Raw genomic sequence first — 15,761 nt, forward strand, 5'->3', positions numbered from 1 at the left:
AAAGTATGCTTCATGGAAAATAACACAAAGAAAAAACACATTTCAAACAATAAATCAGTAACGTTTAGACTAGAATCCATCTAATTGACCGATTTGTCCAGATCAGTGCCATTAACATACCACTAGGTGGAGCTGGAGATCTGTTACTGAATGGTGTGAAGCAGGGCTTCTAAGAAAAAATACTTTGAATTTTATTAGAACATTGGAATGCTGAGTGCTCCATTGAAGACAATGGCTGGTAGAAGCCCGAAGAGCAGCATTTCAATGTTTTTGCTGGGAACAGAGGCCTCTCTGGAGCAAGCCTTTAATATAACCTTATAGCCCGCTGTAGCGGGCTATACCGGCTATTAAAGGCCCGCTCCAGCATTAAAGGCCGAAGGCGAGGGACTTTAACAAGTGAGCGGAACTTTAATAGCCGGTATAGCCCAGCTAAGAAAGGCTATAAGGCTATTAGAACATTCTGCCACTAGAGGGCAGAATGTTCCAACAAATAAAACAAAGGCCTCTCGGAGTTCGAGGGGTTTAAATTCCCCCAGGCTCCGAGAGGCCTTTGAAAACAACATTGAAATGTTGCTTTGCGGGCCTATACTGGCCCGTAAAAGCATGGAGCACTCCGTTGTCTGCAATGGAGCTCCCAACATTCCAATGTTCTAATGGCAGGTAGAGCCCGCTACGGAGGGCTCCAAGGCTATACTGGACGCATGAAATCTTTGGTAGGGTGCTGTGTTGCAACTTTCCTTGCGACGCGTTTTGCTGTGAGGAGTTATTTGCGGTATTTAGTGTAATGCGAGCTGCTCGGATGGCTCCGTATGATGCACTAACACTACTTCAAATCACTAAAGAGGACAGGATAAAATGAAAGTCTGAACCAGGATAAGACTAGAGGAAACATTAGATACCATGGCAGATTGGTACAGAGATACTTGGGCAAGTCAAAGGCAGACTGGGGAGTAGATGGTCCTCCCATAACCTATACTGTGCTCACAATATCTCGAGTTTGGTGAATACATGCCGACAACAGCTGAAGAGGGTGTTTGTTGGAGGGAGACAAAGCTGGTGGGGAGGGGAGGAGTGTACAAACTTTCCATCAGTCCCCTGTGTGTGGCCTACCAGGAGGACAAAAGCATTGGTGATGGAATACATGCTACATGAAATACACCAATTCTTTAAAACTAAAATCAATGTTTACACCCAGATTCTTAAAAATAGATAGTACAGTTCCTAATTCAAAATCTTCTCTGGAGCTCTGAGGGCTACTCTTCCCTTCTCCAAATAAAAACGGCCATTGGGACTTAAGTGTTGGTTTATAAAGAGTTTCGGATCACTCCGGTGAACGCCAGGCTGCACAAGGAAGTGTATAATGTAAAGTTATGCGATGTAAATAGTAAGCTTTTGAGAGGAGTTACAATCTACCCTGTTAAGCCCACACGACCTCATGAAGGTACTTCAGTGACTTTTTTAAAACTGGCTGAAAGTTAAAAAGCTTTTAGTCTACAATCACATCAAACGTCACCGATGATTGGGGTCGTAGGCTACACAGAGTTCCAGGAAAAGTCCTGGCTGACGATAGTCTTACTGAAAGGCTTTCAAAGTATTTTTTAACTCACAAGAGCTAAAGAAATCTAGAGAAGGAGCTCAAAGGGGGAAAGTGAACTCTAATTATATATATAGATGAAATATGCTGAAAATACAGGCACCCAGTTTCATATGGCAGTGGCCGAAATGTGTTATCTTGAACGCAAAGCACATACAGCAATTGGCAGGAACTACTTGCGGAATACAGAATCCTTCTTGGAAAGAAACCTCACTGTTCCTGGTGGGTGAGCACTGATGCCAGACGGTATAGGTTGTAGCTCCTGGTAGTGCATCCAGGCACTGGTGCACCCTGAGGCACAAGATTCATCAAGCAAATCAACTCATAGGCGAGACCAGTTTTTCCCTTTATGTGTCCAAATGTGCCCAATACGTGCTATCTACAGAGAAGGAATTGGCAGAAGGGTTACTATACTTTCCAGCCATGTGCCAGGCCCCTGTGTATGCTTGGCATACACTGGTAAACAGTTTGTTTCCATGCCACTTCTGCTATTGCTCAATTTGTGGTACTCAGATGAAATTCGGGTTGTTAAGAGTTTCATATGTGCAGCTTGCACCGGCACTTAATTGTCAGCACTGGCACTTATGATAGTCTGCCACAAGGTGGTGCACATTGTCTAATTTAGAGACGAGGACAACAGTTGTTTATTCATTCAGTATGCGTTACAAAATGACTAATACAGGACTACCAAACCATTCTTTCAGCTTTGGGGCCTGGAATAGTCTGAATTGTCACACTTGGAGGAGGGTGATAATTAGTAGTTGTGTTGGTACTGCCATTGGCAGTTCTGGGAGAGGCAATAGGTGATGTATGCCGGAGTGGCCTGCTGAGAAGGGCCCGGCACTTATTTTTCCACAAATTAAGCATTGCCCGTGTGTGCCTATGTAATGCAAAACATACTTTATTATGAGAAGTCAGTAGCACTCCAGCCTCCTCTGGTTACCAGCGCCCGGCCTCCATCTTTCTCCTAGCCATAGTGACACCAGGGACTTGTGTTCCCAAAGCAGCAAGACTGCGCGTTGAGCTGACCAATTACTGAGACTTGCTCTGAGGAGCCACAATTCATCACACTGTTACGCTGCTGCTAAGAAGCACCCCCTCTTTTTCAGGGGGTGGTGTTGGTAAAAGGCTGTGGTGGCATTGGAAATTGGTGCTTGCAATCTCTCATGGACCAAAAGGCCCATTGGAATACTAGCAACACCACCAGCCCAGTGTATTCTGCTCCAAAAGTTAGTCACTATTTTATTCCATGTTGTAGTATCTACAACAGATGTATAACATGTACACCTACTAACTCGGGTAGCTGTACTATCAGTCTGGACTGGCAAAGAAGGATTATGACTTCCTCACAGGGGCCCTACAGCGTAGGAAAACGTAGTGGTAAAGCTGTATTTCGTTTCCAGAAGGACACACAAATAGGAACAGATAAACACACTCTTTTCTCTTCTAAAATAAGTTCTTTTAACGCTCTTTGCAAAACGGACTGTAGCCTTTATTCTCCCCACTCACCCCATGCATTCCCGTGGTGAACAACACAAAGAGACCCCCCTGGACAAAAGGTGGAGTGGTCCAGCCTGATGTAAAAAAAAAAAGCAGCATCGAGTGTCTCCCCTCTTCTCACTTTCTGCTAGAGCTGGACAGCACATAGTGAGAAGAACACCCTTTCATACAAGGCCGATAGGTCAGCCTGTAATCGCATGCTTTTGAGAATTCCTGCATTCACATGCTTTAGTACATTATGCCAGACCTACTGGCTTTGCCAATGCTTGTTCCATTGTGCAGTGGAAATCCTGAGCAATAATAATGTATTGTGGAACACTATTCCTGAACACCGGGTGCTTTCATCGGCATCAGGGAGAACACATACAGTGGTTCATTCCAACAGTGGTTTATTCCAACCCCGTTGGAATGGGGAACCGCCTTTACCACGAAGTTTTTACCATGAAATGCAATTCAATACAATTATTCACATCGCAATTACTTTCACCAGGCAAGTCTTTACCAAGCCAGTCTAGGGGGTCTGGGGGTCTTTCCCAAACATATACAAGTAAAAAATAGTTGTAAACCTGTAATCGGCATAAACGTAATTTTAATATACATATTGTTTACAATAATGTATAAAGATGTATTTTATAATTTCATAGGTTTTGTTAAGTGGCAGTGTTAGACTGTGACTGATTTTTCTGTAACTACTATCACTGTATATTTAAAATAATCTTTTAATAAACATTTATAAAAAGAACAATGTAACAGTAAGCATGGTAAAAGTATGCATGGTAGTGGATTGAGAGGTAAATGTATTTCACATGAGTGAATGTTAGGTTATATTATGTTAGCTTGGAGTTTTATAGAGCATAATCACCGGCAGGTCTCTTAGCGCTTTGAGAAGGAGGCCAAACTCAGCAACAATTACAAACACAACACTTGGAGGGGTTTTATGCTGTGTCCAGAGCCTCCCTAAACAGAAGAGTCTTGAATTGTTTCCTGAAAGGAAGGAGTGTGTGTTCCTTGCGGAGATTTTCGGGCAGACGGTTCCATTGTTGGGAAATTAAAACAGAAAAGGCTCTACCGCCTTTAGTTGTGGTTTTGAACCGGGGATGGACCAGGAGGCCTGCCTTGGACGACCGAAGTGTACGTCCTGGCACTTAGTATCCTAGGTGCTTCTTGATGTAAACTGGGGGCTGTCCGTGAACAGCTTTGTGAGCGATGCAGAGGCTTATGAACTTTGTTCTCTGTTTAATGGGGGGCCAGTGCAGCTGTTGCAGCAGGGGGGTAGCGCAAGCTCGTCTGGGAAGCCTGAAGTTCAGCCTAGCTGCATCATTCATGGTCACCTGCAGTTTTTTTGATAAGTTTCCCTGGGAAACCAATATATACAGCATTGCCATCATCCAGTCTGGGCACGATCATAGCCGACACGACCATCTGTAGTGTGGCTGGTGAGAGGAGCGGGACAAGTCTCCACAGCTGTCTCAGTAAGCCCACACATTCCGACCACGGGAGAGACTTGATTAGCCAAAGAGAGGTTGGCATCAATCTTGATGCCTAAGCTTTTTACAACCGGAACTGGCGTGGGGGTGGTGCCCAGCTTTTGTGGCCAGAAAAGACCATTCCAGGGATTGTTTTTAGAGGAAATGACAAGGACCTAATTTTTATCAGGGTTCATTTTTAGCGAGTTGGCTGTCATCCTATTGACCGTGTGTCTGAGTATGTTTTGCACACGTGCGTGGGCTTGAGGGGAGTTATCGATCTGGAGACTCAACCGTATGTTGTCTGCATAGTTAAATACTTACCAATCCATGTGCATCAGTGCGGCCACAAGTTCTAAATGCATCATAGTGGTGTGCGTTGTAAAATCTGAGTAGTAAAAACTTGTGTGGTAAAAGAACGTGTGGTAACATCATACAACCGTTTGCATGAACTCTGCAGCGTTTGTTATTTATGTATTTTTAGGGGGGCTGTTGAAGGGGGTCGAAGTCTGCGAGTGTAAAGAGTTGGATATTTTCTTTGGGGTCCATATACTTCACCCACTGAGGCTTTATCAACACCACTACAGAGGCACCACTGTGAAGGCCCAATCATACCTCAACATTACTAGGCTAAGTCAAACCCTAGCATTATTAACATGTCAGGGTCAGGTGTAAGCCATCAGCAATGTTGTTTCCAAGACGTTTTAAAGGAAGTCCCGCCTCAGCACCACACGCCCCTCAGCAATGCACATCACCCATACAAGAGGACCAGCGACATTAAAACGTAGCTCATGTCCTTCAGACAGCGAGTTTGAGAAACAACAATGGCTGTCCTGTAGATAAAGTGACACCAGTAAACAAGTATACATATTTCAATAGAGCTCCCATCCACCTAAGCCCAAGCAAGACGGCTCAGTTCACCTATCCATTATACGTCTGTGAATGGGGCAACTTAAAAGTACAAGTTTATTGACAGCTCGAACATTTTAGTTCAGCATCAAACAGTTCAAAACAAACGTAAAAAAATAAATTAAACAAAAGGGAACACAAAGACGGGTGGATAAAGTTAAAAAATGTCTTGGCCATAGGCTTGCTCTTATATAGTAAAAAAAAAAGCCTTGTGCGACTAACTGTGGTACTAGACAATTCAATCTGTGTTCTAACTCTCTCCTAATATCTAGCTTTTATGTCAGCAACCACAGCAGGCGTGATGGAGGATAGCTCTTCCCAGAAGTTAGCTAAACCCAGAGCGTAAAATTATTTTGTTAACATAGGCTAACCACTTGATCTTCTTAGAGCTGCGTAGGTTAAGAATGTCCACAAGACCCTCCCTATAAAATTGGAATTCCTCAACAGCCATATGCAAACCCAATACAGTAGCGGCCTTAATGAACACAAAGACAGGCTTACGGTCGAAGCCCAACCTAACCGGAAACAGGGATGTGCCTCTCCCTGTGAGAGCGCTTATAAAATTGTTCTCACTGGTCCCCAGAGAATCCGTGGGGCAAAAGCCCCATAGCTCTACGCCATCTACAGCTGCGCCCATTGGTTGAGTTTTATACATTTCGACTGTTCGGAAAACTGAAGACCAGGTAGTCTTTTTTGCAAATCTGAGAATGGCACCGTTCTATGGGTTAGCAAAAGATAACTTTTTGAGGTCCGTGGTGCCCATGATCCAGAGTCAGCCAAACAAATCTCCAAGTATTCAAATTCCTTGACCTTTTCCAACACTTCCTGTTCCAGGCTAAAAGTTCCCCCTCTTACTTTTGGAATAAGTCATCTGTTTGGTTTTAGCTGAGTTAATTTCAAGGCCATGTAGCTGAAAAACATGCTAAAATTATCAACGTGAGTTTGCAAACAAGCCCTAGTTATAGCAAGCAAAAGACTGCCATCCACAGAAAAGAAGGCGGGTGATTTTCTGGCATGCTAGTATGGGAGAATCATTCATACAGTTTGTCAGGAACTTAACACAATTGTTAATGTCAGAAGGAAGAGGGTCGGAGCCAAGACGCAACCTTGGCAGACACCCTTATCAATGGCAATTTCCTGGGTTAATTTACTGTTCACGCCACAGCAAACCCTGGCAGTTTCCCTCATGCAAGCACACAATAATGTTAAGCAAATTACGCGGTATCTCCAGCTCTAAAAATACCTCCCAATGTTTTTCCTTGGGAACCAAATCAAAAGCAGTTTGTAAATCAATGAACACAGTAAAAAGTGCTCTTCCATCAATGTCCAGTCTACCACTTGGTCATTTAGAAGAGAAAGACCTGGCCAAGGAGTTGGTTTGGACCTAAATCCTTATCGTCAATCCACTCTAAAAATCTCTCCAGGACCTGTTTACAAAAAATCTTTTGAAGGTTGTCAAGAAGGCTGAATCGGTGGTAAGTGGACAGGATGTTCGGACTTCTTTTTACACAAGACAGGTATCGCCACACCCGCCGAAACTGCATTAGAGACTGCATTCATACAAGAGACCCAAATACTTTGGTCTGATTTACAAGATGTCATCCAATCCAAGCGCCTTGCTGCTCCTCTGGATGGAGATCGCTGCCTCTATCTCAGCTATAGTGAAAACTATAGCTGTAAAAGGGAGCTCTAGGGAACAGATTGAGTCACCCTCACTACTAATAGAGATCGAGTCAATTCCTCGTGGATGGGAATAAAGGTTCCCAATATGGGCAACCCACTCATATGGCAGAATAGTAGTCTCCGCAGGTTTGGCTACGTTCCCACTACTGCGACTCACTAACCACCAGAATTTCCTTGGGTCATTGCTAGTGAAAGCTTCTAGGAGATCATCCCATTAGTTACCTTCCCACTCTGCCTTAGCTTGCTTTATTGCAGATAGATATAAAACTCTGAAGTCCCTAATCTCATGGCTTGCTCCTTTTTTCATTGTTTTTTTACAGGTTGCTCATTTCCACTCTACACTGTATGGAAAACTGCCCAAACGTATTAACCGTATCAGGGACCTTCCTAAATTTCTTAAGAAAAAACCTTTTTAATGGCCAGAAAATAACTTAACATGCTCAGCGACATTCAAATCTCTATTCCTCCAGTTGTCAGATATTACCGTCACGTGGTAAGCAACAGTGGCATACATGCTCGCAAGCACTTTGGGGGCAGAACACAAAGCTTTCCACTTCACATTCCTATGGTTATTAGTAGCCTCCAAAAGTTGCCCATGGTTGCACAAGGAATCAAGCCCTTCATAGATGAGGCCAACAGGTTGTGGTCACTCTCCTCTCCATTCAACACCTTCATATACTCCATATCCTAGCATCTAAGATGATGCAGTCAATGTGGCTACAATAAGCCCCTCTTTTGAAAGTAGGCATAGGAGAGGCATTAGACGGTGAGCGGCCATTACAGGCCCACAAGCTGTGTGCTAGGGTGAGATTTTCCATTTTGAGGGCATCCATAATAAAGTGGCACTCCACTTGAGTTGTTGACGGAGGAATACCCCATTCTAGATCTTCGTTGTGGCACGGGTCTTGAATTATACCTTGCGGTTTATACGTTACGTTCAGATCACCCGCCACAATGACAAGATGGGATTTCGAATACAGAACTAGGGTCTCGTCCAGTGGGTAAAGAGGTAGAGATTCCTTCCGATTCCTGGAGCTCAGATTATAAATATTAAGCAGAATGAGAGGGGTTCCCTTGCTGAATGTAAAGATTAACTCTTGCAAATCGAATAATGCAATGGGTAACTCTATACAGAGCAGGTCAATATATGGCTCACCAAAATAAACAACCCACCAGAGGGACGTCCAGCTTAGGTCCCAATAGCCGGAACACAATAGCTCTTCAAACCATTTCTGACGACATTCTCAGTCACCCAAGTTTCCTGGAAAAGGCAACCACTATGATGATCTATAAATTGAGGCCACTCTAGGTCTTCTAATTTCTAATTGATCCCAGTGATATTCCAACTAATAACAGCTGAAATGCTTGATGTTGAGGATGAAGGAGGAAAGTAATTGGAAAGAGTAGCTGGGTACCGCTTAGCAGGCGGCAAAGTATGAGCCTGGCCTACTTTGGGTGGATGCTGGATGAGAAGTGGTAGTTGTGAGACATCGACACAGGTGCTAGAGGGACACTCTAGAGTAAGGCCGGGGGATGAAGGATGGAGAACTCCAACAGGATGGCCGTAATCTGTGTAATAACCTGGGTTTGAAGACCCAAATAGAAAAGTGCAGCAAGTTGGAGTGGAAGGGGGCAGGTGAGGCCTACGAGTACCATGTTACTCTAGTCAGTCAACATCAGTTAAAATGGGTGGCCCCAACTGCGCACTGGGAGCTAGACTACTAGAAAGAAGGAGTCTGGGTTTATAAGCAAAAACCACGGTTACCGGCTGAAAGTGACGACAGAAGTAGCACAGCGGGAGAAGAGTGATAGCAGATCGGGGCACACAAAGAGACTTGCAATTGGTCAGCAATTTCTGAACAATGGTAGAACGCTTAAAATTAACAATCACACAATCGCCAGTCAAGTTCTGGTCCATAGGACCCGCATATCCCACCCTAGGGACCATCAAAACATCAAATGCTACTGAAAACAGAAGGTTAACAGTAATGTGAAACCAGTGAAGTGCCTTATTTTTTTTTAATTGAACAAAGGATTCAACACTATGTGGTGCCAAACAAGGACAATTTTCTAGTACTACCACGGAAGGGCAAGCTCAGGAAGAAGAATGACTGTCGGGAGATTCAATTCCTGAGGCAATGGGCATTCCATTCCCCCAGCTGTCCTTCCCCTTTCTCTCCCTCTGGCACAGAGGTTGTTCTACTCTCTGCCTGAGTTAACAAGGTTGGCCAGGTTCTGTGGCGTGGACCCCATCCCAGCACGAGGGCAGTGTAACACTTGGATACAAACCAGGATGGGAGGGTCCGAGGGAGATTTAAATACCAGAGCGGATATTATCCCCCAATCAATATATACAAAACTGTGATGTCCGCGGGTCTAAACAGCTACCTAAAGCTATAGTAGCATGTGTGCCTATAGTACAAAGAAGAATCTACCTACACAGGAAGTCATAACTAAAGGACGGAATACCATCACTCACTGAAGTGACATGCTTTATCATCAGGGATCTCCTCCCGGCTGTAACTCCTAGTACAGCCGATGGCTACAACCCCCTCGCTGTGAGGGAGGAGCACTGGTATGTTTTTGATGTTATCGCTAAATAGGGTCTCCTAAAACCCAAGCTGAAGAGCTACGTATGTTATGTGAGTAATGAGCGCAGTACAACCAATTGTGGAAAAGTGAACTAAAGCTAGCTAACAAGAGAGAACAAGCATTTACAATGCAACGGTTTCGCCTTTGTAAAAGTTTGAGCTATTGGCATTGTAAATGACAAATTTTGTATTTATGTGTTAGTTTTGAAAGCAGATAAATAAATGGCATTGTCATTTACAATGCCAATAGCTTAATCTCACAAATGCGAGACCTATTGCATTTTCACACACAGACAGAGCACCACACACAGACAGAGCAACACACACACACAGACAGAGCAACACACACACACAGACAGAGCAACACACACACAGACAGACATTTACAATGCAACGGTTTCGCCTTTGTAAAAGTTTGAGCTATTGGCATTGTAAATTACAAATTTTGTATTTATGTGTTGGTTTTGAAAGCAGATAAATAAATGGCATTGTCATTTACAATGCCAATAGCTTAATCTCTCACAAATGCGAGACCTATTGCATTTGCACACACACACAGAGCCACACCCAGAGACAGAGCCACAGACAGAGCAACACACCCACACAGACAGAGCAACACACCCACACAGACAGAGCAACACACCCACACAGACAGAGCAACACAGACAGAGCAACACACACAGACAGAGCAACACACACAGACAGAGCAACACACACACAGCCGTCCGTAGGAGGGCATGTTTTGAGCCCCCGATCATCACCCCTGTGCGCCCTCTGCAGACCTGCTACCTCGCTATGGTAGAGCCTCCCTGGGGTTAGGGGAGGGGGGGGCTTTTCCAAATAATGTGTGTGTGGACAATGGCCCATATCCACGGCACAGACTGTTGTGTAGAAATAGCGTGTTTGTTACTTTACCACAGATTTGTTACTTTACCACAGATTTTGGCTCTTTTGCTAATTTTTGAACATCTTGTAAAGTTTCCAGAAAACAATCAAAATATGAGAAATGACAGACGAAGGAGGAGCAGCCACGGTGGCAGCTATTATCTTAAACTAGCAACGCTATAGCAGGTACTCAATTAACTGTAATAGTAGCTGAATTTGCAAGTCTGCGCAATGGGCACCTTTAGCAGCAAAGCCAGCGTGAAATGGACCCTAAAGCAAACAAGAAAAAAATGGGACACCTCCCCTTTGGTTGTACTGCGTAATGGGGGTCCTCAGTCACCCGAGTTCCAATATCACTGCTCAGCTTGCAGGTGATCGCGCACAGTGTGGGCTAGGGCGAAGTAGTAGTCGTGGGGGTGGCTACGTTGCGGTCTTCACCAAGGTGAAATGCAGGTGCCGGTTAAAGTTCTTCTTCAAGTCGGTCACATTCTCCACACCTGCAAGGCCGCGCACGCTGATTTGCTTGCACTTCTTTTGGTCAGTCAGAGGCCGTGACATGGTGCTGGAGAGGGGAGGACACGGAGGCAGAGGTAAACCGACTGCGGCGGAGGCACTAAAAGCTGACAACCAAGACAGGGAGCGAAGGGGGTCTAAAGAATACCCCCGGCCCAGCAAGCCCTGTCCAATTACAGCACAGGTTGCTGCAGGCAGGAAACTCTAACCAATCAGCACTAAGCCCCGCCCACAACCACCCGGGACAGACACAGCCCTGCGAGCAGCAAGTCCAGACAAATAACAGACGTTCCTTGGACACTGCCCCGCCAATCATGGTCTAGCTTCACCGTAGGACTCCCTAACCAATGACAGCCCATTGTGAGTCCTACTGGAGACCAATGGAGGCTTCGCACGGAAAACAGTCAGGATATTACACAACAGAATACACATAAATCGCTGATGAGCATGACATTACAGCTTGCCATATCTGGCTGCTCAAATGTGTGCTGCATCTAGACGGGGATGCAATAATCAATAACAGTTGTGGTTAAATGATATCAGCAAATACTCGCCGTAAAGTGCTTCGACGCCTCGCCAGGGGTAGTAAACGCTGTATAAATCCAATTTCAATTCAGTAGAAGTCGCCCCGCACTAAAGCACACGCGCATTCTTGTCCGTATTATAACACACAAGAAAAAAAGATATCATTTCTTCAGTCGATGCACACTAATAGCCAGTTTTCACTTTTTTCATCGCTTCACTATCAAAACCATGCCGTTTCCGAACATTTTTGCTGCTGCCGCTATTAAATAAAATCGCTTGGGCAAAGGGGAAGCTTTTGCCGGAGACAGGGACAGCGGGGGGGGGGACGGACAGCGGGAGGGGGGGGGCGGGAACGGGCACACATGGACAGCGGGAGGGGGGCGGGAACGGGCACACATGGACAGCGGGAGGGGGGCGGGAACGGGCACACATGGACAGCGGGAGGGGGGTCGGTAACGGGCACACGGACAGCGGGAGGGGGGGGCGGGGGAAGACAGGACAGCAAGCACTCACCAAGGACGACTTCTTCCGGCGGAATGACCAAAAAAACTCCCCACCCCAAAAAAAAAAAAAACACGCCCACAGTCGCATGACGTAGAGAAAAGCCTAAAAATCGCCGGAACGCCCACGAATCTGCTCGCAGAATGACGAGCAGATCTCTCTTCCAATGGCTAGCCTCCATTTATGGAGCTAGCCAATGGAACACAGAGGCGGTGACCAAGCCACATTACTGTTCTCATTAGATTTCGCCTGCGCGAAACGCTGCTTGCGCAGCTTTCGACAGGCGAAACCTAAAAAGACTTTTATTAGTCGGTCTACATGTTTCGGCTATCATGACCTGACAAGTCTAGCCTTCCTCAGGACCTAGAGGTTATGCAGTTTTAACATAATAACTGCAAAGTCGGTCTACATGTTTCAGCTATCATGACCTGACAAGTCTAGCCTTCCTCAGGACCTAGAGGTTATGTGCTACTGCGTAGTGTGTAAAAAAAAAGGGTGTAACTGAAAAAATAAATGGAACAGATACAACCTACAACACCAAATATCTCTGCTGGAGGGGCATGGTGTACTGGTCAACCCGTAAATTACGAGTAAGGGACCTCACCTAGCTACGGCTCAGGACGTGAGGCACCGCTCTCACCGTCGGTACCCCGGGCTTTTCAGAGCTGTAACACTTGCTCAATATTCTCATTATCATTAGCTAAACAATTGGAGGGAGGCATAGCACCTGTACCAGAGGGGGTGGGGGAGAATGACTAGGGATCTGTGGCGGTGTGGCTTACAAACTTTTAGTCAATGGCCTCCAAATGTTCATGAATTGGTTTTAACCTGGCCTTTACTGCCACTGCAGTAAGTGTTCCAGCATGGCCAACAGAATCTCCTTTTGGGCTAGCAGTTGATGAGCAGATAGCTTTATATTTGGCACATGACTGAACCTTCTTCCTTTCTGCTGGCTGGCCGCTAGCTTTGGAGCTGGATACATTTAGCAGTGGCTCTGAATGCCCTGGGGAAGAAGAAAGGAGCTCAAGCTCTGTAGTAATAGTGGAAGGATCCCCAGGTGCAGAGCCTCGGCTGTGTGACACTAGTGACTGGAAGAGTAGGCGTAAGAGACAAACGCCGCTCAGCAAGTTCAGTTTCCTCACTGATGACAGCTACTGCTCGCTGGAGGAACCCATAGTGAGGGCATGCGTTTCCCCATTTCAATAAGCTCGGCCATTCTGTAAGTGGGTATTTACAAAGTAGCAGGGAAAAGAACACAATAATTAATCAATACCTTAAAGGACAATACGTGAAAATGGAGGCTAACGAGGGATGGCCCAGCCTCTACCGAGCGAAAGCGAGCACGCTCTTGGCCTGGTCTTGGCCCAGGCAAGCATCCTTGGCACGCTCCGTTGGTAGGAGCCCCTCCACCTCCTATGGGGCTCAGCTAGATTGTGAGCAATGAAGTACCACTCAGCCCCCAACAAACAACACAGGCACCTCCAACTGTGAAATGTACTGCCAGAAACACAAGTAAGTGGGTCCTCGCAAAGTAGCAAGAAAAATAACTAAAATAATTAATCAATACCTTAAGGGGCCATACGTGAGAGTGGAGCTAAGGTGGATGGCCCTGTCCAGCCTCTTTCGGGCGAAAATGGGCCCACCCCATCTCCTTTAGGGGCTCAGCTGGATTGGGGGCATTGAAGTCCCAATCAGCCCCCAACAAACAACACAGGCACCTTCAACTGTGCAATACACTGTCTGAGTCACAAATAATGTTACTAAGCAAGCTGTGTGCTATCAACAGCTGCGTGACTTCAGCAATAAACTGCAGTTAACGCATTGCACCCAAGATTGTTTATATCAGAAGATAAAACTGCGTTCAGAAAAAATAGAACAATGCGATGTCACCAGCTTGCTTCATGATTCACCACCACATGGCTTAGTTTGACTGATGTGAACCGAGTTTTGCTTAACTGTGTCAGGGGAACCTTCAAAAGACTCTGGCACTGTGGGATCGTGGGCATCGCCTAACTTATCTGGCACTGCGTGATCGTGGGCAGCGCCTAACTTATCTGGCACTGTGTGATCGTGGGCAGCGCCTATCTTATCTGGCACTGTGTGATCGTGGGCAGTGCCTAACTTATCTGGCACTGCGTGATCGTGGGCAGCGCCTAACTTATCTGGCACTGTGTGATTGGGCAGCGCCTAACTGCATTCAAGCCAGAATCTAGGCAGGACCAGTTATAGACTGAAGTGAAGGCAGAGATTTTTAACCACATGCGATAAAATAAGGCAAAATATTATAACTATCAAAGTGTATGTTTGAACACCTATGAGGGCCGTCAATCTTTGACGAACAAACACATTTCAGAGTCTTGATTCGAACTTGCAGAAGCTAAAAGGAGGACGTTTCTTTGTGAATATTTGTTTGCCACCTTTTTCAGCTCGTGTGATGAAATGCCTGTATGTGTGTGTTGACTGATTGTGCTGTATTGTTTATGAGCATATAGCGTCTCTTTGTGCCATTCCTCGTAATACCACTAGGTGGGGGTAGAACACTGCACTCAGTCAAAGAACAGTTCGGTATTTGTAGCACCAAGGAGACGGTGGGGTCAAACAAGCATACTGATCATTGAACCTTAGTATCTGTTGACATCCACAGGATGTTTTTGCACTAGGTCGGTGTTTCTTAACATGGGGTCAGCGAGGCCTAATGTTAATGACTTTGAAGTTAAAAGTTAAGCTGGGGTCAGCTTTTTGATACGTGGGAGCAGCGCAAGTACAGCAAACAGAATAAAGTAATAACCGACAAAAAAAAACATGCAACAATAGAGACAATGTTATTGACAGAATCTAGTACATCGCTTCGCCTTTTAAAAAATAAAAATAAAAAACACCATTTCGAAATACTTGCAAATGAAATATTTTCTATTCTGTGTTTGCTTAATGTATTCTTGATTCAGTATTTGTGTAAACTGCTTTAAGGCTCCGCTGGTAGAAATTGCTTGGTCCGGGGGTCCCCCTCTTCCGCTACTTATTCAGGGGGTGTCCACAGAAGTCAAAAGTAAAGAACCGCTGTTCTAAATGGCTGCACGCGACAATCACAAACATAAGCAAAGCAATGCCACCCATTTCACAACTGTACCTAGAAATGGCTGCTCGCCTGAAATCTACATTTGTCACAGAGAAGACAGGCGCCGAGCACATTTCACTCACAAACAAAATGAAACATGCGCCCGATGCAGTACTCAAAACCAGGCACGTGGCGTCACATCCTTAACAATGCAGCACGTTGGCGTCGGTATGTGGTAACAGTCAGCTAAGCACCTACCTCACTACAGCGTCTCTGTGCGGTGGAAGCGTGTGCAGGTAGACTCTGAAGAAGCAGTGTCAGTGTGTTAAGAGACTTGCCCAAAACCGCCATATGAAACAACCCCCCAGACTGCAAACTTAAACTTTAGTGCATGTGTGGCTTTACAGTTGCATCTCTTTTCAATGCTGGTGCTGCACCTGTGCCGCACGAGGATGCAAACGAAAGGTGAGTTGTTGCAACACATTTCAATGCTGTACTGCATCTGTGCCGCACGAGGATGCAAACGAAAGGTAAGTCGA

At 45.5% G+C, this 15,761-nt stretch overlaps 1 protein-coding gene across 2 annotated transcripts in view; it reads right to left on the reverse strand.

Moving 5' to 3' along the window:
* SPATA13 (spermatogenesis associated 13) overlaps positions 1-15,761 on the reverse strand; it is a 166,748-nt gene that overhangs the window by 140,411 nt on the left and 10,576 nt on the right. The window lies entirely within an intron of this gene.

The sequence above is a fragment of the Lissotriton helveticus genome, chromosome 8 (genome assembly GCF_964261635.1).
Source record: "Lissotriton helveticus chromosome 8, aLisHel1.1, whole genome shotgun sequence".
NCBI lineage: Eukaryota > Metazoa > Chordata > Amphibia > Caudata > Salamandridae > Lissotriton > Lissotriton helveticus.